Consider the following 24,990-nt stretch of genomic DNA (forward strand, 5'->3'; position numbering starts at 1 on the left):
GTACCAGAACTATGCAAGAGGTAAAAATAAAAGGCTGCAGTTCTGCAGAGTGACATATATGTATCATACACCTGGGACCATTTATGACCACGGTTTCCGCTGCACCATTACTAACAGAAGACTTTCCTCCTGGGTAAGCTCTTTCTCACTCTAGGATTCACAGTGGAGCAATTACAAGCTTCCTAAAAGCCCTGTGAAGCTTTCAAAGCTTGCAGTAGCTACAGTTTCTGACCCAGACTGACTGCAGCCATTAATAGAGTGCAGGGCAGAAGAAAACACTGCAGCCTAGTCAAAGCCTTAAACACCAGTGAGCAAGGACTTCAGTATTACTCATTTTGAGGGGGGAAGTGCTGGCATCTGAACAGCCACATACATAGTGACAAGGGCTTACAAAGCATTTTGTAGGCTTGGGACAAAACCCTGTTTGTAAGAGTCACTTACTGAAGGAATTAATGTTAACAGAGCAAATTATTTATAGCAACTCTCCATAGAAATGAACTCTCTTGGTTCCTGTCCTCCTGAAACACATCTTTCTAACTGGAGAAACACTTCCTTTATTCTGTCAGCACGAGCAAAGGGGGGCATGGGGATGGGGAAAATGCTCCCCAAGATATGCTCTGCCACCTCTAGTTACACTGGAGATAGATGAGGTGTCCTCGTGCTGTTGGCACAACAGGTCATTCATGGTTTGAGCCCAGTGTAGTCATGCCACTCTTGTCCAGCACCCTTGGCAGGACAGCTGAGGTGGATGTGTTGCCTGTGCCGTGACCAGTCACTTACAGCCTTGAGTTGTGCCTGTCCTGCTGACAGGTGCACAGAATTGGGATGGACTGCTCTGCCACATACACATAACTGCAGGCTCTTAGCCAACATTAATCCGAGTACACCTATCTTTTATTAGCCATGGGACAAAGCAGGAGGGAGAAATCCCAGTCTCTCCCCAGCCAGCCCTCCAGAAGATCCTAAACCAAAATGTGTTCACACATCACAAAGATGGGGGTGGGATGGGGACAGACAAGGACTGGGGACACACTGGAACACCTCTCTTATAAAGGACCGGCTGAGGGAGTGCAAAACTCATCACAGAAAAATCTCACCTACTTATCACAAATGACCCAGATCCGCAGTCTGCTTACTACCCAAGCTTCATTAATTATTTCTACAATTTGCTCTGACAAGAAGCTGAGCAAACTGCAGCCACGTGGCTTTTCTTAATAAAACACTGCTTTGGGGAAAAACAAAACACCCCTCCCCAAAACAAAACACCAAACCACAAAGCAGAGCAGATTCACTGTTTCAAAGTACAGAAAGGTAGATAAGCAAATAAACCAGAACCGTGGACACAGTGCAGACATGCAAACAGACAAAGCCATCATTTCTTTTGTTCAAACATTTCCACAGATGAGATGTAATTAATTTTCCACATGCAATATCTGGGAGACTTCTGTTGCTGGGCTTTTGTATCTCAAGACCAGAGATACTTAGCCAATAAATTGTACTGCAGTGTTCAGAGGTTACAGTTTAGACCTGATGATGGGGAAGAAAATAATGATTTTGTTTTTTTAATCTACAAAAGGTTTTTACTTTTTGTCAAAGGCTTTATTTCAGACTAAAATAACCTTACTTTTTCCAGTTGGGACTCTACATATCCTCACTGTTCACTGCCCTTTCCAAACTCTAGACAAAACACAGGCTCTCACTGTATACTCTTTCCCCTAAATCTCATCCATCACCAGCTTCACAATAAAATCCCTCAGAAATGGCTCCCTCATACTGTTTCTCTCCTGTACCTCACACTGACACTCTCTTGTTGGTTAACACAAAAAAGGCATATCTTAAATCTAATGATTGTACCAATAAACCTAAATTAGACTAATTGGAACCCTGAACTGAAAATAAAGCTCTAAAAGCTATAGGGTATATATATATTATCCTGAGACTTTATTAAACTATAAATCTGTTGATTGCAGTCTTCTTTTCTAAAGACAGAATTATCTTAAGCTAATTTGTTGCCCAGCATAATAGCATTTGGTGTCTGTAATGAAAATTAGATTATATCAGGGCAAGTTTGTTTATAATTTTAGATTAAGAGAATTAAACACAGTCAAGTGTTCACACAGAGGAAATAATGAAACACAATATGTTTTCCTTTTATTTGCATGACATAATATCTGGTACCCTGCAGGTCATAAGGAAGCACTTTGCTTTCCAGTACTTGAAATGTTATTTGAGCAGAAAAAAAAATCTCCTTTCCTAGTCCATGAAGCATTTACTTGAGCTGATATATGATGTCACTTGCTGTAAAGATATAGAGCAAGCATAGAATAGGAAGTGTTGAGAAGAAAAACCCTGAGTTGTTCCTATCCCTTTGACGCAGAGGCTGTTCTGCTGCAGTTGTTCACTGCCTCCTCAGTTTCATTGATTTGCCTGTTGGTTACACTGCACTGACTGCTGTCTCCTGGAGACACTGAGGTTCAAAAATCAATCATCAATCACTTGAGAATGGCTTGGTTTAAATTCTGAAACAGTGGCAGGAACAAGTGCAAGCTGGAACTTTGGAGGTTAGCTGTGTCACCCCAGAAGACCTGCCTTGAACCACAGCCCAGAAGAAAAAGCAGAGAGCATACAAAGTGTTTACAACCTTGTATTCATTGTAAGTAGAAAGGTCCACACACTAAAACATAAGCTAAAAGGTAATGGATACTTTCTTGGGCTGACAGCTCAAGACTGGAGTTGCTCAGACTCACAGACCATGAACTCAGGGACACTGCACCAACCTATTCATTGATGACTCATCAAATCGCAAACTCTGTATGAACAACACCACACACACTTCTGTGTGGTCTTTTTGGCATCCCACCCCCTTTCTCAGCAGTGGCTGTGATGCAGTTGTGTCCACGTCATCCCTAGCACTTGGTCATGGCTGCATTTGGATTCCTTCAGGAGGAAACTAGAACTGCTTGAGAGTCCAGTGCAGAGCCACAAAGATGATTAAGGGAATGGAACATCTCTGTTATGGGGAGAGCCTGAGGGAGCTGGGGCTGTGCTGCTTGGAGAACAGCAGACTGAGAGGTGACCTCACCAATATTTATAAAGATGTAAAGGTGAGTCCCAGGAGGATGGAACCAGGCTCTGCTCAGTGATGCCTGATGACAGGACAAGGGGCAATGGGTGGAAGTTGAGGTGTAGGAAGCTTCATGTAAATACAAGGAGGAGTTTCTTCCCTGTGAGGGTGACAGAATACAGGAACAGGCTGCCCAAGGGGGTTGTGGAGTCTCCTTCTCTGGAGATATTAAAAACCCACCTGGATGTGTTCCTGTGTGATCTGGTACAGGTGATCCTGCTCTGCAGGGGGGGTGGATGGGACGAGCTTTTGAGGTCCCTTCCAGCCCCTGACATTCTGTGCTTCTGTGAGAGCAGTCCCTTCTAACCTGGTATTCTATGACTCTACAACATTTGCTGTACTTCAAACCACAGTTTCTACACTATAAGAGGGTTGTGAGGAAAGGAAGTGATGGTGGTGTTCAGCCAAAACTGCTTCTAAGGTGGTCTTCTGCCCTACTCACCCCTTCCACTGAGAATTTGCTTCTTCATAGTGGCTGGAAATCAACTGCAAAAATCAGAAAGACGTCCTTCTGGCAACTGAGATTTGTAATCCTCATTTGGTCCAGCATTGTAGGCAAAGAAAGGAGGAAAGGGAGATCCCAATAGCTTCAGTTATTTCTTTAGCTTTGCTGCAGAGGTCTCAGCAGCTTTGTTACCCAAAAGGTAAACAGCAGTAGTGACGCACGCCAAGAAAGCATCCCTCAAGCCTGTTCTGAACAACAAAAATAACTACTGCCAGCACCAACTGTCATGTGTCAAAACTCAAAGCTATTCTTGGAACAGATGCAGGCCCAGGAATTTTCTTTCTTTCATTCTCTCTCTCTCTTTTTTTTTTTTTTTCTAAAGCAAAGTAATTTCAAACCAGCCCAACCAACACATGTGTGCTAGTTTGAAGCTAGCTAGAGTGTTTTGGTGAGAAGAACTAGATCACAGGCCGTGAATGGGAAACAATGGTGATGTCTACTTCACTCATAGGCTTGCTGAGATGTACAAGAGCAAGAATCCAAATAAAGATAAGGGAGTCGCTCTCTATCCAGGCTGTGGGCTGCATTTTTCTCTCTAACCTAACCTGATTAATCCACCTGCTTCCTAACCCCCCCGGCTGACCCTCCATTCTTCCTTAGGCACAAGGCAACATCTGGGGTGAGGTAGAGAGGAATGGAAGAAGGTGGAAGGGTGGTTGGCAGCCCCTCCTGGGGACTCAGGTTTCTGGGAGGGCTGCTGTGTTTCTGTATTACCTTCTACCTTGTCTGTTTCTGTATGTAACTGTATATATATTGTAAATACCTGCTTCTACATTGTGCTAAGCTGTAAATATAGGCTTCATTCAATTCCCAGAGCCTGCTGAGTCTAGTCTGGGTGATTTCCAAAGTGTAGGGGGGTGGGTACCACCCAAACCACCACAACATGTGATGTGTGCGACAGTCTTGGCAGGCACTAATTTTCTAAATGATAATTACTGGCAGTTTATCAGCCTTAGCAGTTTGAGACAGGCAGTTTGACAACGTTAATGGACACTGCTGAACTAAAATACCATTCCCACGGGCTCTTTCGTGCACACTTCTCCCTTCCTGCCAGTTGGAGAATTTCAAGGGCTCTGCTATGATCCGGCAAATCCTCACCCTGGCCCGGCCCTGCTTCTCAGATCACTGCCAGCAGGGCTCTGTTACATCTCCATAGCATACATCATTAAAAAAAATCATTTTTACAATGTATTAATTGTGCCCCCTCTGCCACATGACTGCAAATAGCTCTGGCAAACAACTGCACCTCAATGAATAAAAAGTTTGTTTGACCAAAGAGTAATTGGAGTTGCTTGGCACTGAAGATGAATGCAGCAATGCTCCAGCTGACACATCTTACAGAGACAGTCCTATCAGGTCTCTGTACTTACTTGTATATATAATAGACAGCAAATAACTTTTCATGAAGCTTCAGACTTAAAAGAGAGCAAGATTTCTGGGCAAACTGAAACATTAGCCCCTTTAAGACTCTGAATGCCTGGATTTATCTACTGGCTCTTTACAGTCAGTCAGCCACAATAAAGAACCTTCAGAGATGAACTTTGACAAGTTCTATTTTTTTCCTCTAGCAGATGCAGGATTTTTATTAAACACAGTCATAGGCACAAACTAAATTGGCCTTCAATGGACACTAGCAAGGCATAAGAAAAACCCAAAACAAACCCCCAGCTTTTATACTTTGTTTTGTTTTAACCTGAAAACTGATCTTCCACATTGCATCAAGGAACTGTAACTCTAGACACGGATGAGTTGAGCTAGTTAAATCACAGGTACTAAATCTCTGGAATGTCAGAGTGCTTACACTCACTCCCAGCCAAACCTTCAGTGCTCCTGGTGTTTTCTGCTTCTGCTAAGCACACTTCATGCCGTTAAGTGCTCATATGATATGGTCATCAGCTACATGTGGTTTTCCCCTCTTTCAGGTCTTTACACAATAATCTTTCTAACAATAATCTCTTTCTGCCAGGAATTTCAAAGCTTCTGCACAGAGAGGAAATGTGCATCATTTTGCATCCAAAACTCACCATTCTTCTTGCCAAGGATTTTATGGACTAGCATCTTCGCAGGGGCAAAGACAGATACTTTCCATCAAAAAGATCAACACAACTCAGGACTCCTAGCATGGCAGATCTGTGTTTCTCATCCTTTCTAGCAACATCCATGGGAAAATTCCCACTAATTTCTAAAGGAGCAGGCTCCCACAAAGAGGGAAAAGCCACAAAGGACGTATAGCTGCTGCTTACTGTCAGTGAAATGGGAGGGAGCAGCAGAACCCACCACAAAAGCTCCATCCAGAGAATCACAACATAAGATATGACACCTTTGTGAAAATATGACTGGCCTTTGGAAAGGTAAAGCGGACAAATGAACGATTTAACCTTGTCATTTGAAAACCTCAGGTGTGAACTGCAGCCTTTCATTTCACTTTAACTCCACCACAGTGGTCTGAAGCCCAAGGCAAAGCAAACGTGCAAGAGAAAGAAAATGAGCCCAAGCCCCAGAACAACAGCAAACTCTAGGGTGTACTAAAAAAGTAACCCCAGGTGCTTCTCCAGGTCACTCCTTGTTGGCCTCTGGCAAAGATGCTGTTCTACAGCTCTGAATCTAGAGACCACCCATAGCAGGTTCATGACCAGCTCAGGAATACTTCTCACCCATCAGCACTCTTGTTCAGAGCTTGGCTGACATCCGAGAGTTGGTGGAACCTGTGGGCCCACAGACGTCCCTAGGTGCTCTCAGCAGGGACTGAGCACAGGTAGCTTCAGCTTCTACTGACAGCTCTCCCTGTAGTCTTCAGAGAGGAGAGGCTCAGTTTGCTCAGGAAAAGCATGCAAAGCACCATCTTCGTCCAGCTTTTTATTGATTGGTAGTTATTTCTTAGAGATATTATGAAATTAGATGGTGCCCTTGCAACTCAAAATGCTTCAGAGAACACAAATAAAAACTAATAAGAATTTTTTGCCCATGTCTTTCCTATTCCAACACTTCAGGAGAAACAGTAACTATGAAAACACAAGCAGGGGGAGAGGAACTGAAGAGAATACCCACTGGAAGGCAGATTTATAATAGATCAAGTGTTCACCCCTCTGAAGGAACCTCAGAAGAAATCTTCAACTGTGGAGAAAGATACATGGGGTAAAAATCTGCTAGTAGGCAGAAGAAAGTCCCTAACAGAAGGAGGAAACACATTTCAGTGTAAATCAGTGTGAGGTGGTGCTGCTGAGTCTCTGGGGGAATTTCCAGGACAGTGTAGAAGCTGTAGAAGGAGGTGGGTGTGTTGGGGAGGAGGAAAATACCTCCACACAGAAATCTCCATCAGCACTCCTTCCTCACTCAGTGACACAACCAGCTTACCACTGGCAGTATCTGCTCTACAAGTGGTTCAGCAGTGATCTGCACAATGTTCTCACAGTGAGGACCAGGGCAGGGAGGTACCAGTAGCAGCCAACAGGTCAAAAAACATATGTGGGTTCTGGAAATAGCAAAGCCAGACTCTTCTCTGCCAGATGTGGTGGGACTTTTTAGAGTCACTTCAGCACTGCATGCCTCAGAACTAAGACTCCAGCAACTGTGTCTTGGCATATCTGTGTGCACACACATTTGCCCTGAATGGTCACAAGGCAGAACCTGCCCCAGCAAGAATTACCCAAACTCTGCTCACAAAGTCTGTGTCATGCATGAGTGACTGAGAAAAAGGGATTGTAGGTGCTTGGCATTTGTAGTTCTGAATGAAAGCTGAACTAAAACCACCCATCCAAGCAGGTAAAATGCAACTGCAAACAGCCAGTAGATTTACAGAGAAGCTTCCTCTATTTGTACCCTGACTGACAGGAATGATCACACAGCCCTCATCTTGAGAAACATCTGTGTTGATCCTCTTTCTCTTTCCTTTAAGGTTGTCTCTTTGCAGCTCACTGTAGCTGTGATTAGTCATGTCTGCTTGGGAGAGGAAGATCAGTTGGCAACAGCAGGGTGTCAGGTCAGTGGGTGCCTCTGCTGTTTGTCTTTGTGGTCACTCTACAGGTTACTCAATGCACCCAAACCCAACATCCTCTGACCCTCACCAAGTCCAGCAGAATACACAAATCAAAGTCAGGTAGTACTTGAACAGGCTTCTGTAGCTCCTGGAGAGGACAATTCACTAAATCTCACTTGTTTTGAAGTGGAGATGCTAACAGCTACCTGAGCAGGGAAACAGCAGTTAGCACTTATCTTCCATTAAGAAAGAAGAAAAAGAAGTTTCCTTCCTTGCAAGTGTAGGTATCTTTACAAGTTGTTAGAGACCAACATTTCTTCAGGAGATAAAGGGAGAGAAAAGGAACAAATTGCTCATTCCACTCACAGATGCTATGTGGTACCTGAGATGCCCACTGCCACTTCTCCCTGCTGTGTGTTTGTAGGATAGTAGAGGAAGAAGGAGAATAACCTAGAGCTCACCAAGGGCACTAACAATGTTGGCAACACAATGCTGGTCCTGCCAGTAATTTAGTAAGCTAGACCAGATCTATCAAGAAAGAAAAGAGCTTCCAGTATCAAAAGCTTTACTGGAGTACAGTTTCATGGGACGTTTCTATTGACACCAAGATTCTACCAAAAGCACCTGAGCATCTCATTGTTCCAAACAGAAAACGGCATCCCCAAAGGGAAAATGCTCCATCAAGTATCCTAAGTGTAGTCCATGCCTTTTCCCAGCTCTCAAGACCAACACTGGAAAAGTGCAAGTAATTTGTGAGTTCACAGATCTGCTCCTCAGCCACAGGAGATTAAGAACTCAAGGCTTCAATCTGTCTATAAGGCTACAACATAGAAATAAAACAACAAAAAAAATCACCAAACCTTGAACTCTTCACTGTGCCTCCCCTGGGGAAACAGCACAGAAGGGAAGCCAGGGACATGAAGCTATTGCCTCTTTTTCCTCAAGGCCACATGATCCTCAAGGTTGCTCCTCTTACTGCATCACCAGCTGTAAGCTCCTGTGCAGGAGGTTACTGGCAGCTAACTCCATTCACCCTTACCAGCTAAAACAATTTCATAGACACAGATAAACTTTATCATTTATCCACCAGTTTCCTTTTACAGCTTAAAAATCAGTAGCCAGTAATAACTCCTACCTGCAGATTTGGCTTCATACAGCTCTGCCTATAACCAGTCACCTCATTCTTTTCAGCAATCAAGTTGGGAGTTGCTGCTCTCAGCTCCATCATCTATTGCTCTGCAGTTGCTCCAGAAGATCTGATAAACTCAGATATGCACCATGCATATGAGATCAGAGCTTTTATTCCAGTCCTTCCTCTTCACTTCCACCCCCTCTCAAATCCACCATTACAGGTAGAGGCTGTGGCTTACTCCATCCAGTAGGAGAGTCGTGGGTAGGATGGGAACTCTACAGCAGTGACCTCTGCTGAACTTCTTGTTTTCTTATAGTGAAATACAACTTGTTTCTTTGGAACAGTGGCTCATGGTTTGCACAGTGGACATTGCAACAAGTCCCTTGCAGCATTCTCTACAGGAAATAAGTCATCTGTAAGTGGAAAGTCACAGGCTTACATCTGAAATGGTGCTGCAGCTGTGCCAGTGGCCAGCCGAGAGGCAGCTGCACAGGCGATGCTGTGTGGGAGGAGACAGTTTAGCGTTCAGCAGGGGTGACACTGTCACCTTCTAGAGCAAAGCCTCTCACCTGAACACAGAAGAGTTGCAGTGAACATGACCATGCAGGCTGGAGCATTTTTAAGCACGAGTAGCTACTACCCAGTGTGGTAGTTTGAGGGACCCTCCTGGGTCTCCCTCAACAAAGCCACAGGGACAGAGGCGCACCCCAGGGGAACAGGCCTGCTCGTCCCAGGGTGGTGTAGTGTAGTTATTATGGTCCATATTCCGGTGTCACAGCTTCAAAGGCAGTGCCTGACTCATCCCCTTCTCTCCCCTGCCTTTCTTCCTTCCACTTTTCTCTCTGGGAACAGAGCATTCCTTATCCCGTGGCCGGTGAGGGAGATGCCTCCTGGCTGGCAGGGAGCTGAGCTGCGTCATGAGGCCTGCTGAGGCCTTGCAGGCCCCAGCTGGGGAGGGCAGTTTGGGCCTGCCCTCAGGCGGACTGAGGGTGGAAGGGATGGAGGATTCCAGAAGGCCAGCTTGGGCCTAGTGTGCTTTGCACTTACTCTCCCTGATTGCCTTTTGTGTACATGCTCTTGTCCTTAGAACTTCCCTTTAAAGTCCCCGTGGGTGCGCAGTGTCCTGGTTCTCACTGCTGGAGCGGGCTGAGCGGCATTTCTGCCCTCCGGCGGCCGCAGGCTCAGGGCCCAGCCGGGGGCACCCAGCCCATGCGCAGCTCAGCCCGGCTGGGCTCACAGGGCTGGACGCGCTGCGCCCAGCTCGGCGCTTAACAGAGGCGCCTGCGAGAGCCGCTGGGCTCCCGCTTCTACTAACCACGCCGTGCCACAGTAGCCACCCGCCAGACGGGCACAAGCCCCTGGCTGCTGTCACAGCCCCGCGTCCAGCTCCTGCCACGGCAGTACCGCAGGATGCTAATCAGCTACGTGCCCACCAGAAGCCAGCGAGGTTATTAACAGACTCTTTCGAGCTGGAACGTACACAGGGAGGCTTCTCATAAAGAACACTTTTGTGGTAGCTTCAGTTTAAAATTTATCCTGACTCTGGGATATTGATCTCTTGGAGGATGCAATTTTTATTAGGCCTAAGAGTATTCAAGTAAATGGAAAAGGACATTCATGGCTGAGTGTTTGAAGGAAAGGACACACTGGGACGTGCAGGACTGCCAGTATCAAAGAGTGATGGCAAAGGTGGGCTAGATTTAGATTCAGTTCCGTTTCCCTGCCTCCAAGTGAAGCTAGGAAAGGTCAGAATTGTTGCATCACCTTTGGCTGCTGATTCTTCCAAGAATAAAAATGGGACACTTGGGGCAAGCCCCTCAGCCAGCTCGATGTCTTTTGGATCATGGAAAGCACAAAACGTGAGGAAAAAAGCCATTTCTTGGCAAACACAAACAATATGACACTGTGCAGTACAACAAACTCTAGGGAAAGGACTTAAAACCAAGCTTCTACCTCATGCATAACATTAGATCAAATCAGAAGGGAGCATCTAAGGGTAATTCTACATGGTTTCTCTATCTGAAAAAAAATAGCTCTGAGGTATTGCTTTCATTGAAAGAGTTTTAACTGCAAAGACTTTCCTGACTTGGCAATCTGAGGTATTTGGAGATTGGGTCAGTAACTAAAATACACCAGCAGGCTGTTTCCTTCCTTACACCAGCTGTCCAAAAGGCTTTGGGAAAGCCATAGTTGCTTTTCCATTAAACAATCAATAATACAGAGCAGACATGCAGAAACACAGGTATTTTGTGTACAAGCACAAAAGTGAGATAGAAAGGGGAGAGCAGGAAAGCAAACAGAAGGGAGATTACAGAGAGCTCTCTGACAAACTTAGTTTTTATGACAGCTAGGCTGAAGAAGACATCTCCTTTCGTTCGCATTGTGGCAGCACAGGGTCTGACCTGAGATGTTGTCCTCATCCATTTTCCAAGGGACCATGCAGACAAAAAGTAGTAATAAAAAAAACAGATGAGTTCAGCAGATGAAGGAAAGCAGTTTTCCTCAGACACGTTGAACTCACAATCTCAGTTCCTTAGGGATGAAGACAGCACACTCCTTCATTCTTTAGGAGATAGAGAAGCAACAATCCCAATCTGTGAGCTGAGGGCTCAAGAGTGATACTGTTGGATTCCAGAGAAGTTATGTCAGCCACCTCTGAGGTTTATGGGCTCTTAAGTGAGATTAGAAGTCATGGAGGGAAGGAAATAGACAACTTTCACCCTCCAAACAGACAGGATTTAGAGATTCCTTAGTAAAAATACTCTTACCATTGGTCATAAGTTAAAAACACAAGCATCGACAGCAAGGTATCTGGAAGTAGAAACCAAGACCTTCCTGGTTTTCAGGGCTTAAGGTCTTAATTAAAAATCTTCAGGCAGAATATTTTGTGCATCTCTCCTAGGAGTCATAATGAAGTCAGTGACTACGTGAAAGCAGATGATGACATCATGAACACATTAGTACTCTCACACACAAATTCCTTGGAAATAAATCTCAACTTTTGAACCAGATAAGGATGAGAAATTATGCTAAAAGGCACAGAAATTTTTCATGTTGGCTGAGCTAATTTCTGCTTGTCTTGATTACAAAGCAATGAAGAGATAAGTTAACTAAGCTCTTGACAGAATTTTACTTCCTATGTTGATTTGATGATCTTAGAGGTATTTTCCAACCTTAATGACTATGATTTCCCACTGGGATGGGCAAAGCTGAAGGAACCAGATATTTTGTGATGTGTTTTTCCTTTGGACCAGGATGGGACATGTCAGGCTTGGGGGGTCCCAGACCCAGAGGTACTCACTGCTGTGCTTCAGTTTGCGGAGCAGAACAGGGTTCCCAATGTGTAAAGCCATCAAAAATTCCTTATCAGGTTATTGCTTGCTTTTTAAGCTGTATACACCACCTTAACATTCAAATTGACACCTTCTCTCTGTAGCTGCAGTTTGATGTGTTGACAGTGAGAAGGCTCCTGTTGTACAAGCATTGCCTAGCCGAGCTGTCACACAAAGCAAGCAGTATAGAGAGAATGATTAATGAAAGGGAAAAAAAAAAGAGGTGGGATATGAAAGGATGTTTACAGATTTCCACATGGATGTAGTCTATTATGAAACTATAACTTCCTATCTATTGAGTGTTTACTAGAAAGGCTGAGAATTAAGATAGAATCTTTTGTGGACAGGAAATGATCCAAAGAAAAAAATTAAACAGATACAGCAATTCACCAACAAAATGGGAGGAAACACTTTAACAGCTAAAGAACTGAGAGCTTATGTGGTACTAGAATACTACTGAAAATTAGGAATGAAAATTTCTCTCAGACATGCATTTCCTCAATATTTCATATGAGATTTTGTCCAGCTCTCCTTCCCACCACAGAATCACAGAATGTTAGGGGTTGGAAAGGACCTTGAAAGAGCATGCAGTCCTACCCCCCCTTGCCAGAGCAGGATTACCTAGAGTAAGTCACAGAGGAATGCATCCAGGTAAATCTTCAATGTTCCCAGAGAAGGAGACTCCACCACCTCTCTGGGCAGGCAGTTCCAGGGCTCTGTCACTCTCACAGTGACAGTTTTCTGTTCCCATGGAACCTCCTCTGCTCCAGCTTGCAGCCGTTGCCCCTTGTCCTATCACTAGACATCACAAAGCAGAGCCTGTCCTCCTGACACTCACCCTTTACATATTTATATACTTGACCACAGGGAGTTGAACTGGGGGCTTGACAGATTAACAACTGCAGGACCAGAATGTTTAATTAAACATAGAACTACACAATGTGATATGTATGTTTTAAAAGCCCATTTTAAGCGTGACTGATTAGACACCCTGAGATATCTACACTCAAGGAAAAGGTCCCCACACACATGCATGAACAGAGAACTTACAGAAAATAATATGCAGTAATATTTCAACCCTAGGCTCACACTAGTGGTCAAAACACCACTTATTTTTTTCCTCTAAAAATTTCATGAAGTTGCTTTATTATAAACAGACACCCTCGAGCTTGGGGGGAATAAAGACATAACCCAGCAAAAATGTGTATTTTAAATGCTGCTATTTGCTTTATCAACTGCAACCTAATCTACATTTTCAAACGGCAGAGTTATGTGTTACGTGTGGCAATTTTAATCTAAATTCCACAGGAAAGGCACTTCCCATCTGCAGCTGAGCTCTCAGTACACACCCAAAGGCTCCCCTGGAAATCTGCTCTTCAGCAGCCAGCAAGAGCAGGGCACATGCAGCCATGCACACAACAAACACAAAGAGCTGTGAACTGCTCGTGATAAAGAGAAACCAGCACGTGAAATGCAACTGAAAATGGTTACATTCATAGGTGCACTGCTTTTACAGAACTACCTTGACAGAACACTCTAGCAGGGCCTTTTCCACAAAGAAATTGTACTGGAAATGCCTGCTTAGAGACACCCACTGATGTCAAATTAAGGTCTCCCAATTTCAGCAAGTTTCCCATCTCCAGATATAGAGTGATAAAGAGTCCAGAGTCAACTTCTAGCTGAGGCTGTCAGTTTATCACCCTGAAACACGTAACTGCCTGCACCAAATCACAGGAGGGTTTATCATCCCCAGTGCTGTGAAGGAAGCTGCACATAGGGGTCAGGTATCGCTGATTCTGAACTGGATACGAGGCAGCTGTTAGTGGTACTGCTTTGATTCCCAGCTCCAGTCCTGTGTTCATGCAAATCTAAGTTCATCACACGTGCAAGAATCACACAGGTTCTATTACCCAATGAGTGTATGTTTTGGCCAAATTACTAAACTCCAAAATTATTAAAAAATACACTACCAAAAAATTTTTTTCCCCCTTAAGAATTGCTTGGCAAAAGATCAGAATATTCTGGGGAAGGGGGAAAAAAACCAACAACCTCAAAACAACATCAAAAACAAAGCAAAAAAAAATTCATTCTCATTCTCAGTTCCATCCCTCCAGAACTAAGTAGTGTTACATTTTTGGCTTCCTTACCACAACGAAGCTGAGCCTCCTTGCTGTTTTCCCCAAGACAAATGTCAGCTTGACACATTACCAAGGAATGAAGCTTGTGCTCTCTATTTATATTCAGAAAAGCAATTACATTAAAAAAAAAAAGGGGGTGGTGATGGTGATGGATTTTAGATTACTGCCATTGCAACACAAACTAAACAAACCCCAGTATATAGTTACTTTTGGGTTATTTTAAAGTGAGCTCAGTCTTAAAGTTACACGTTCAGCATAGTCAGGGGCCAGCAAGCAATCACAGCTCAAGGGAAGCGAGTGATTAGATCCTGGATCTGCATATCAGTAATGAGGATAGATGCAAGCTTATCTAGGAGTTTCAGATGTCATGGCCATTAGGAATCAAGCTTGACATGCATACAAAGACCACTACAGTCCTTATCCTGATGAATCAGGAAACACTGTTTACTATGAGGGAGGAATATGGCTTCCTTCAGAGCAGCCCTCTGTCCTAAAATGTAGATTGCACTAACGTGACTACAAGAGAAATATTTAACACAAACCTCTCTAGTGAGGGAAAGATGATCTGTGTAGCCCAAATTTCACACGCCTTGGGTCAGAAGTATCACAAATCATAGAATCAATCAGGTTGGAAGAGACCCTCAAGATCATCCAGTCCAACCTAGCACCCAGCCCTAGCCATTCAACTAGACCATGGCACTAAGTGCCCCATCCAAATACTACATAGTAACTTATGGTGGCTTGTGAACTTCTGTTAGAAGGTGTCTGTTGTATATTAGCTATCCACAGGCATACTTTTATCCTCTGTTACAGCTGCAGAAGCTTCCCAAAGCAAAGGACTGAGCTTTTACATAGCAGCTGCTGCTCAGAAATCCATGAGCTCTAATCACGTGCCCCAACTTATCCCATACTGACTTCTTCCCTCTTAATGCCTTATTTCACTTAAGTGGATTGTGCTCCCAACGCTCATTTAATGGAGGCAACACTAAATAAAGATAGTGCTGAAATCATCTTTAAGCAAAATTTTGCAAGCAGTTTTTTTCTTGCACACATGCACTGATGGCAAATATCTTAGAAGTTAATTTCCCAGTTGGAAGTAACCAAAAGCATGAAACTGTACTCATCAGAACAGACAGAAAGCAAGCAGTGATCAAGAGCTTCATGCATGCTTAACAGAACCATTTTGAGTTGCTCTTCATCTCACTAGTTAAGCTTAAAAATAAAATTGACTCAAAAATAAAATTATATTGGCTTAAAATTAAAATTATATTGACTCAATAGAACTCAGAGTCACAAACCAACTGTTTAGAAGTACTTTAAAAGGTTAAAAATAAGGTTTCAGCCTCATACCAAACATTTTGACACTAAAAAGAAAAACCAAGCTAAAAACAAATAAACATGCAAAAAACCCCCAACTCCCAGAGGACATAATTAAGCACCTGAAGTGCTAATTTCTAGAATAAAATAGGAAACCAGCTGGCAGCATTAATAAACATATTGCTACATCAAATCGTACATGTTAGCAATGTAAAGGTGATCTCCAGTTTGGCCTCCCCAAAAAGGAAACAAATCAATTCCCTCCACTAAAAAACTGCTACATGCAATGCCTTTTGCACTTGAAAAACTTAACAGATGCTTACATCACACAAAAATGGGGCAATCTAGCAGACATTTTAGCAGAGGAAATGCCTCTGAAGCTGTGGCATTTCACAACCATACAGCTCATGGTGCTCGGCTTAGGTTGTTGAAGGTCGAGGTTGTATTCTGTGGCACTAGAAGACTAGAAATGCAGCACAAAACAAGACCTACTAGAGATCAGATTTAACTAAAGTCCTCCTGCCATCTCACTAAGCCTCCAGGAAACATTCCCAGACTCCCATTGAATGGTGAGGAAGTGAAGAGATTTAATGTGGTCAAAATGTAGCTCTGATGAGTGCTACTGGGAAACACACAATTAATTACTGAGCTGCTTCAGCAGTCAGGGTAGTTCCAGCTTTCTTATGGCTGCCATTGACACAAGAAGTGGAAGCAGAGACCTGCAGCAAATAAACTTGAGTTTGGTGGAAAACACAAGTTCCCTTCTAGCAAAGCTACACAGTTTCGGTCTGAATGCATTCCCAGGAGGACGGGCGGAAGAAGCTGATGCTGACACGGAGATGCTGACCGGGAGGAAGGCTGGAAGCCCAGCTCCCTGTCCTGCTGCCCAGTATCCTAGTGTGACCCACTAGCAACAGGAGCCAATTCTGTCGAAGAGGCAAACACTCGCTGGAATGAAGCCCTTCATTTCCCAGGCCTTCGGAGATTTATGAAGAATCTCCCCCAAAATACAGGCTGTTGAAACTGGGATGACTCAAGCCTTACAGGAAAACGAGCGGATCAGCGAGGGGGAAGGACTTTCTCCAACATTAGACACGACACTAGGCGGCCTCATCTCTTGTCCCACATCGCAAACTACTCCCCTGCATTGCATCAGTGCTGTCCTGAACAGCTACTGAGTCTGATCTCTGAATTCGCCCTGCTGCTGTCACAAGCTCCAGCAGCAGTCTGCACCTCACACAGGGTGCTGTGAGCTTCCCCTCTGCACTGAGACACCAACCCAAGCTCACTATACTCTAGCCAGAAATTTGTCTCCTCTGCCCAACTGGCTTCAGAAGAGTTCCAGGGATTAAAACTACTGCTGAAGAGAGGCAGTGGGGGCTTATTTACCCACTGGTTTTCACGTGGCAGCCCCAGCTATACCCAGGTTTGTCACATCAGAGGACTGCCTTTTCCCCTCCTTCCAGCTCATTGTGCTCTTTGCAGAGGAAAAGGAAGAGAAGGAGCCTCTTCTGTGGCTCTGGCCACGGGCCTCGGCACCAGCTGAGTCAAGCCAAAACCACTTGCCTCGTTTTAGCAGGGTAAAACTCAAAGAGCTGGCCCTAGGTAAGAGCCTGACAGCACTAAGGAGTGCGTTAGCATGCACATAGCTAGAAGCTCCCTAGCAATTAGAAGCTGAAGTTGTCAGATCACAAGCTGTATTCAGGCACCACAAACACTACAAAATCAAGTGAAGCAAAGATCTGAAATGAACTGAGGCAATACAGTTATTGTAATACTCTTTTCTGTATTGTAAGCCATAATGATTCTTGCTTACAGAGTCTTTTGTTTCCAAAGTTTGAAGCAGTAGGCTTATACACAATTTTCCTTCACAAAGTGGAAGCCTGGCAATTTTGACCTGATTTTGCCATTTATGTGATGGCTGCAACACTGAATATCCTGATGAAAGGAATCTCAGCTGAAGCCTATACTCTGATTTCTACTTCTTAGAGCTCATTCTGCAGCACTTCAGAGAGCTCCAAGACATCAGTATGTCTCTACCCTATGAAATGCAGCACAGATACAGCTGCTCCTTGGGATTTCAAAAATAATTAAAGGCAGAATACAACAAAGGAAGTATGGAAGAAAGAAAAACGTGACAGAAGCAATACAAGTCTCTTGCAAATATATCTGTCCAAGTCTGTGAAACAGTGCAGCTTTCTCCATGTTATACACTGCATCTCACCTGCAAAGCTCTTTTATTCCATGGCCAAAGTTTATCCATTCTGTTAAAAATCTGCTGTGTTTCAGCACCCTCCCAGAATTTTATTTTCCTAATCATTAAAAAAACCCCAACCCCAACACAAACAACAAAACCAACTCACAAAACAGTATCTACTTCTAAAAAGAATTCCTGCTCTTTTTAAAAACAGTAGCAGGGACAGGATCTGATTAAAACAATCTCTTTGGTTTTGCTGAAAGCAGATTTATATTTGACAGGATTAAGTTTACAGCCACCTCTGTTTCTGCTGTTCATTATCAGCTGCAGTTCAGAAGCTCCTCCAGTTGTTGCTACCAAACAAAAATCCAGCAGGCAGCAAACCCAATCAAATGAAAAAAGGAAGCCAAGGCAGATTACTTCAGTGGAGAAAGGGCTCCTCTGACCTCCTGAAGTCTAAAAGCACCTCTAGTCCTTGTGCAGGAGACAGAGAGAGCTGTGATGGGTTAGCCTCACAGTGCCTGCACATTGCAGCTTTAACTCGCTCAGCCACTGCAGCAGCTGGTTACAAAGTGCCCAGAAAGGCACCCAGAGAAGTGGAGGGAGGACGTCATGGGACATTTAAGAATGGAAATCAAGTATGACACAGCCTGTTGTAGATCTTTTGCAATGTCTTTCTCAACTCTAACAAAATATGCCACAGTGAAGGCTGAAGTTGCTTCTTTCCCAGGACACTAGTGCACCTCAAAGAACTGTAAGCTCCAGGACCTCTGCACGCTCCTTGCTACCAAGCCCCCAACGAGCTGCAGTGTCAATGTCACTGCAGACAGCACTGGAAGGGAGAGCCACCAGCAGTGCCCTTCCCCTCTGTGTCAGGCTTAGAAGATAAAACCACTTCTTAGAGGAATTGCCTGCAAATAAAGCAGCTAGCAGGGCCATTACAGATGAAAGTGCAGGGGTATGACAAATGACAGTCATCACCTTTCCAAGTCTTCCCCCCCAGAGTTACTGCTTGAGCATTTCAAACAAAACACAAGGCTGATGTTATGCTGGAGATGGAGTAATTCTTACACAGATCACATCATACTGATTAAATATACTAATATAAATGTATTATTTTGGATGCAGTAACTTATCACCACTACAGCCAGAGCATTTAGTTTCCAGAGTAAGGGAAATGCTCATGAAGCACAAGTGGTTTGTCATTTCATCAACAGTTCTCAAATCTCCAAAAATACTTCTTAACTACATCCACAAAAATTACAGACCACAGCCATGTTTGCCTTGTGATTACTTGCAAGCTAAATAAATCTTCTCTTTGAAGCAGAAACAAGGTTTTTCAAGTTGCTGCAAAATTTTTGGCCAGGGATTTTATATATAACAGCACAGATTTAAAGCTTATTATACCCTGAGCAGGATCACTTTTGGAAACACCCTGCTAGCTTGCTTCTTGGATGGGTTTCTGTTTGATTCAATCACAGTAATTGTACAGCTCTCATAGTACTCAGAAGTAGTCAGGAATACAAAGAATATTGCAGAAGTTTCCACTTATAGATGGCTGGGCTGCAGTTTAGTGATCTTGCAACTGAGAGTGGGAGAAGTCATTCACTTCTTTTCATTATCACATGGCAGAAGCAATTAGAAATAGACTCAAATTACATGAGTTCTCCTTTCCTGGTTTCACATATGTCTCTCTCTGTATATCCTCCTAACCTAAGCCTTCATATCACCCTCAAGCTCCCTACTCTGAAAAAATAACACTACATTTATATGTTCAGTTGGAGACTTCATCTATTCATAGAATCAATTTGTTTGGAAAATTTACTTCAGAACACATGAAACCTGAAGAAACACTGTGGCCTGGATCAGCATCCCCTCAAAAAGCCCATGTGAGATGGCACTTAGCAACATCTGGCAGCTGCAGAACTGCTGGTGAAGCAACAGTGGGATGTGACCTCTCTTATCTTTGTATACTGCAAGCCCTTTAGGTGCTTGGGAAGAAGAGGCATTATGGAAATTAAGCCACAGCAGAAAATAAGTTTTTCTATAAGCAGGTAGCCTGCTGAAGGCACCATCCTGGGCTGGGACTGCAGCCCCCATTTCTCTGTACTCTGCTATACCCAGCACAACATCTAACTTAGCTAAACTGCAACTAGGGTATTAGAATGGCCATTCAACGCTGCCCATAAGGTTTTATTACAGTCCAGCTACAAAGGAGGTAAAAGAAGATTTGCTGTTTCCTCCCTGTCTCCTGTGGTATTAAAAACCTTCCCAAAGCACCATGATTTGGTTAAGCCAGAAATTACTGGACTTGTGTCACAGGTATGATGCAGGTGTAGCACCTCTGACTTTTGTTTAACAAGGAAAAGCATAAATCAAATCCCCAGGCTGTGTGAGGATACCAACAGAACAAAAAGGAATGGCCCAAACTGAATTCTGCCATGCAAAATTAAATCCCAAATCTTCGAAGAGGGCTGAAAAAACAACAACAACAAACCCCCACCAAAGTAAAAAACCACAAAACACAACCACAGCAACAAACCAGCAATTTACATTTGAAGGTACCTGTAGCTTCTCAACACGAAGCCCTTCATTGCTTAGGAAACCTTTGTGACTCTGTAGACCTTTTGTGCTGAAGTTGTATGCACCGAGTTCAGGCTGAGTTTTCCGAGGAGCTGCAGCCAAAACAACTCGCTCACTTCCAAGAATGTAACTGGGCAAAGAGAAACAGAAAGAAAGAAAGAAAGAGGAACCTTTTACTCAGAGAACACAGGGCATTGAATCTTGTCCCAGCAGAAATGCTTTTCACTCTCCAACTCATGAGTACTTGAACTTGCAATCCCGGGGAGGCTCTTCCGCAGGGTTTTAGCTGTGGGTTTGTATGAGTCAGGTGGAACAAAGCCATCTCCTGACCACTGCTTTTTGCTCAATACAGGAAACAGAATAAAGGGGTGGAATGTGGTACTTTGAGGGATCCTGGGTCTCCCTTAACAAAACCACAGGGACAGAGGTAGATCCCAGGAGGATGGACCTGCTCATCCTGGGATATTGTAACATTGTTGTTCTGTTTACAGCTCCAAAGGCAGTGCCTGACTGAGCCCCTTTCCTTCTCCTCTCTGCCTTCCCTCCCTTCAGTTCTCTGGCAACAGCATGCTCTTATCTCATGGTCGGTGAGGGAGATGGCTCCAGGCTGGCAGGGAACTGAGCTGTGTCATGAGGCCTGCTGAGGCCTTGTAGACCCCAGCTGGGCAAGGCAGTTTGGGCCTGCCCTCAGGCGTACTGAGGGTGGAAAGGGTGGAGGATTCTAGAAGGTCAATAGTCCCTCCCCAGCCCTCTTGTAGCCCCCTTCAGATACTGGAAGGCTACTAGAAGGTCTCCCCAAAGCCTTCTCTTCTCCAAGCTGCAGAGCCCAAACTCACTTGAGAAAGTTGTTTCTAGCCACTAAGGAGATGAAATCTTTGTATAAAATATACTGTGTTCTAGGGCATCTTCCCTTCTGTTCAAAAGGGCTGATTCCCATTTCAATACAAAGCAGAATGAAACAGTGATCTCAGCTCAGCTTTAATGGGGACAGCAAACATAGCACCCTAAGATGGAGTGCCTGCAACATACATAACTTATCTGTACAGAACAAGCTGGCAGAGCAGTTTCGTCTTTAGCAAGCTAGACTCAATATAAAAAGGATTTACATGCATGCAAGAACGTTTGCAGTCTCTGTGCAGTTTTACTTTGAGAAGATTTAACATTTAACTAGTTCAACCACATTAATCCTTCTGCTCCACACTCCTGGAAAATTATTTATCAGTTTGGTTGGGTTTTTTTTCCCCCATTTAGAACTAAAAATGACATTTTGAACAACAAAAAGTGAGATTTCAAAGAACTGTATGCAAATTTTTCAACAGCACTATCTAAATAAATATGAAAACCTCCCAACTTTCTCACACACACACAAAAAAGGAGATTCATAGCAAAGCTACACTTTTCTCATTTATAGCAGAATGAGTTTTAAGCCTTAAAAGCCACAACTCGCTGAAGCTTTTTCTTAGATAGGAAAGCCCATCATTTTTGAAGTGTCCCAATTGCAAAGGCTAAATTGCAGCAGTAATGATGAAATACTCCAGTCAGAAGGAGCTCTAGATTGAAAATTTAAATGAGAAACCAACTCAGTGCAGTTACTGATAATGCACGTTAATTAAGAGCATTTTTGAACATTTGTCCTAGTTCTTTACTTTGATTTCCAGGTTTGCTAAAGAGTTTCCCATTGTGCTGCACACCATGCTCCAGGGTACAGCAATAGCTGCCTCTTATGCAACTCCTTTATTTGATACTTTGAATTTTAAAGTTCATCTTGAGATAAAGGTGTAGAGAAATGGATTAAAGTGTGTTTCGTTGCCATTATTCTTGCTTTCCTAATGGAGATGGGCAGAGAGGTGTTTGAATGGCTAAATCCATCTCTGGCTGTCTCTCATTCTCTGCCACTATTCATGACTCTTTCTCCTCAGATGCCTTCCAAAACCCACTCCAAAACACAAGCCCCACTCCTTCCTGAGGCTAATCCAAGAAAGGAAATACCTATGAGGCGATTCAGAGCACACATGAGAGCCCTAAGCCAGTACATCCCTCACTCCAAGCTAGTTAAAACTCAGGAGAAGTGTTTTGACATTCTACCACAGGGACCAGCAGCCAGAGAGCTTCCCATGGCACTTCTACCCAAATGCTTATGTCATAGCACTTGGCCTGCAGTTCTGGTTCAGCAAAGTATACCTTGCTCTTCACCTTGATGAAGTTTCATCCCTCTCAAGGAGGGAGATTCACACAACAGCTCCACCATCACTGTGCCTGACAAATTTCCTCTGAAGCCAAAGGCTTCTGTCTGCTTCAGATGGATTTGAGAGATGACTCTGCTTTCTGCAGCAGGGTCTGAGTCAGGGTGACAGAGCACTGGAACAGGCTGCCCAGGGGGGTTGTGCAGTTTCCCTCTCTAGAGATATTCAAACCCCACCCAGATGTGTTCCTGTGTGATCTAGTATAGATGTTCCTGCTCTAGCAGGGGGCTTTGGATGAGCTTTGGAGGTCCCTTCCAGCCCCTGACATTCTGTGCGTCCTCAAAAGTAGCTCATGTGTTGTATTGCGAACCTGATTCTTAAAGCATGTCTCCTATTAACTTAATTGGGTCCCCCTCACAATAAGCTGCAGCCCCTGTAAGCTCAGGCCCTCTCCCTTTTCCTGGAGAGATGCAGGAGAAAGGAGGCTGTCTCCTGCTCCCCACGCAGAGAATCCCCATCCCTCTTCAGCAGGAAGCATTCCACCTGCCTGTCACTACATCTCCTACAACTTGTCTTGAGAAACCACCACAACAGCTTGAGTCTCATCAGACTAGTGAGCCTGAACTCAGACATTCCTTCACTGCCCAAAGCTCTTCCCTCCCACTTAACCAAAGCATTTGTTTGTTGGGGTTTTTTTTTGCCTTTTTAATTTTCATCTTACTGTCTCTGGAAGACCTCAGAAAAGTCCCTTCTGCAGCAACTTTTGTTCTCAGTTTGCATCTTCCAGGTAAAAAAATCTCATGTTTTCTTCCACGAGTTGAAATGTTTGCTGCCAATGCTCCCAGATCTCTAAATCAAGTGTATTTGTCAACGTACTTGCAAGTAGTCACACTGCAAACATCTTTGCTTGGAAAAGCAAAGGTACCTGTAGGAATAAGCTGCTGAACACATTTACAACTTGAGTAAGGCACTGATCTCCCTCATTTCCAACTCTCCAGTCCCTCTCCAAAGGCTTGTTATCTTCCTTTTGCCTACAGCCACCTCTGTGTGTCCTTTTCTGAGCCACTGTGTCCTCAGCTTGGTTCAGCCTTTCCATCTCTCAGTATCTTCACCTCTCTCTCACCAGCCTCACACTCAGACTGGGACCATGCAAAAACCATTATCCCACTTTTTAAGGACAACCCAGGCAAAACCATGTGTCTTGCACTGCCACAAGCCAAGCAGGCACATTCTAAAATATCAAAATGCATATTACTGTATGTAGTTACAGCACAACCTAACAGATTTCTGGTCGAACTTACAGCATCCCCAGTGCTTTTGTTGAAAGCTTTGACTTCTTGGCTTCAATCCACATCCATGTGTCACACAGCACTGCGGCGGTTACGCTTGTTTCAAAGGTATGGTTTTTGCCTTAACGTCAACATTGCTGCCTTCTGCAGACTCTTTCCTGTCCTGACTGCATTTTCTGTCCTCACCACCTCCTCCCCAGAACCTTTTCTCAACTTGTATTAAAAAAACCACCCATGTTCTGTTCCTCACCTCGCTCACACTCAGACAGACACCCACTCAGCCTCCCAGGCTTGCTTATGATCTGCCTCCTGCACACAGTGCCTGAGAGCACTGCCAGGCAGCTCTGTTCTCTGGGGGGGATGGGGGAAAGAAAAAAGTAAGCCCACCTGGACACTGCTACTCTTTCTCCTTTACCTTAGAAAAGCATCAGTCTGTAGTTGTGTCTTCCTTTGAAAACAGAGTTGGCTGCAGCTATGCTCTCCCTGACAGGATCAGTCCACTCCAAGTAGAGAAAAGGGGTTTATTTCCAAACAAACAAAAGGTCTCCACTAAGGATGGGAGGAAAGCGGGACAAAAAAAAAGATCTCCTGCAAACATACCATTGCTAGTAACTATTTGTCAGTAGATCTTGATTTCCTCATTCCCAGCAAAGACTACACTACCAATCCATTTAAATGTTATTCTGTTTGCAATAAGCAGCACCTTTTTCCTCACCACTGATTTCCTGACTTGGGCAGGCTCACAGAAGGGTTCACAATCCCTTTACCATCCACTTCATTAGCAAGCATGAAGTTTTCCACTTACTGCTTAGCTTTCTGTGAGGTCTGAAGATCAGGAGATACACTATAAAAATGTAATTTGCTTGCAAGTAAGCACAGAAAGGATAAAGTGGAATAAAAACTTGCAAGTCCTAGTTATTTCAAGGCTCATGACTGCTGCTAAGATCCCTCATTTTGTGCTTAAATACTGCTTCTTCTTCAAAGATTGAGCAGCAGAAGCAAAATCTCCCCAAACCATTCTGCTAACACCAATTTTCCCCCTAAAAATAAAGAGGTTTTCAGGCCAGTTTGTTCCCTGACCTCTCCAATAGAGCAATGCTTCAGCTAGGCTGTACTGCAGTGATTTTAGGGAGTGGAAACAGTACATGGGTATCACAGGCCAGCAGATTGGTGTGGGAGAGGGCAAGGAGGAAGGTGTACAGATAAGTTGAAAT

General features: G+C 44.0%; 1 protein-coding gene across 4 annotated transcripts in view; it reads right to left on the bottom strand.

Annotated features, from left to right (window-relative positions):
* Positions 1–24,990, bottom strand: part of FYN (FYN proto-oncogene, Src family tyrosine kinase) — a 131,965-nt gene that overhangs the window by 83,565 nt on the left and 23,410 nt on the right. For 3 of the 4 annotated variants that reach the window (XM_064170401.1, XM_064170403.1, XM_064170399.1), the window contains exon 2: positions 20,287–20,434. The exons of the other annotated variant lie outside the window; for it this stretch is intronic. The gene's annotated coding sequence lies outside the window, so the exon portion shown is untranslated. The remainder of the gene's footprint in view (positions 1–20,286; positions 20,435–24,990) is intronic. 4 annotated transcript variants of the gene reach the window in all.

The sequence above is a fragment of the Pogoniulus pusillus genome, chromosome 33 (assembly GCF_015220805.1).
Source record: "Pogoniulus pusillus isolate bPogPus1 chromosome 33, bPogPus1.pri, whole genome shotgun sequence".
In the NCBI taxonomy this organism is placed as follows: domain Eukaryota; kingdom Metazoa; phylum Chordata; class Aves; order Piciformes; family Lybiidae; genus Pogoniulus; species Pogoniulus pusillus.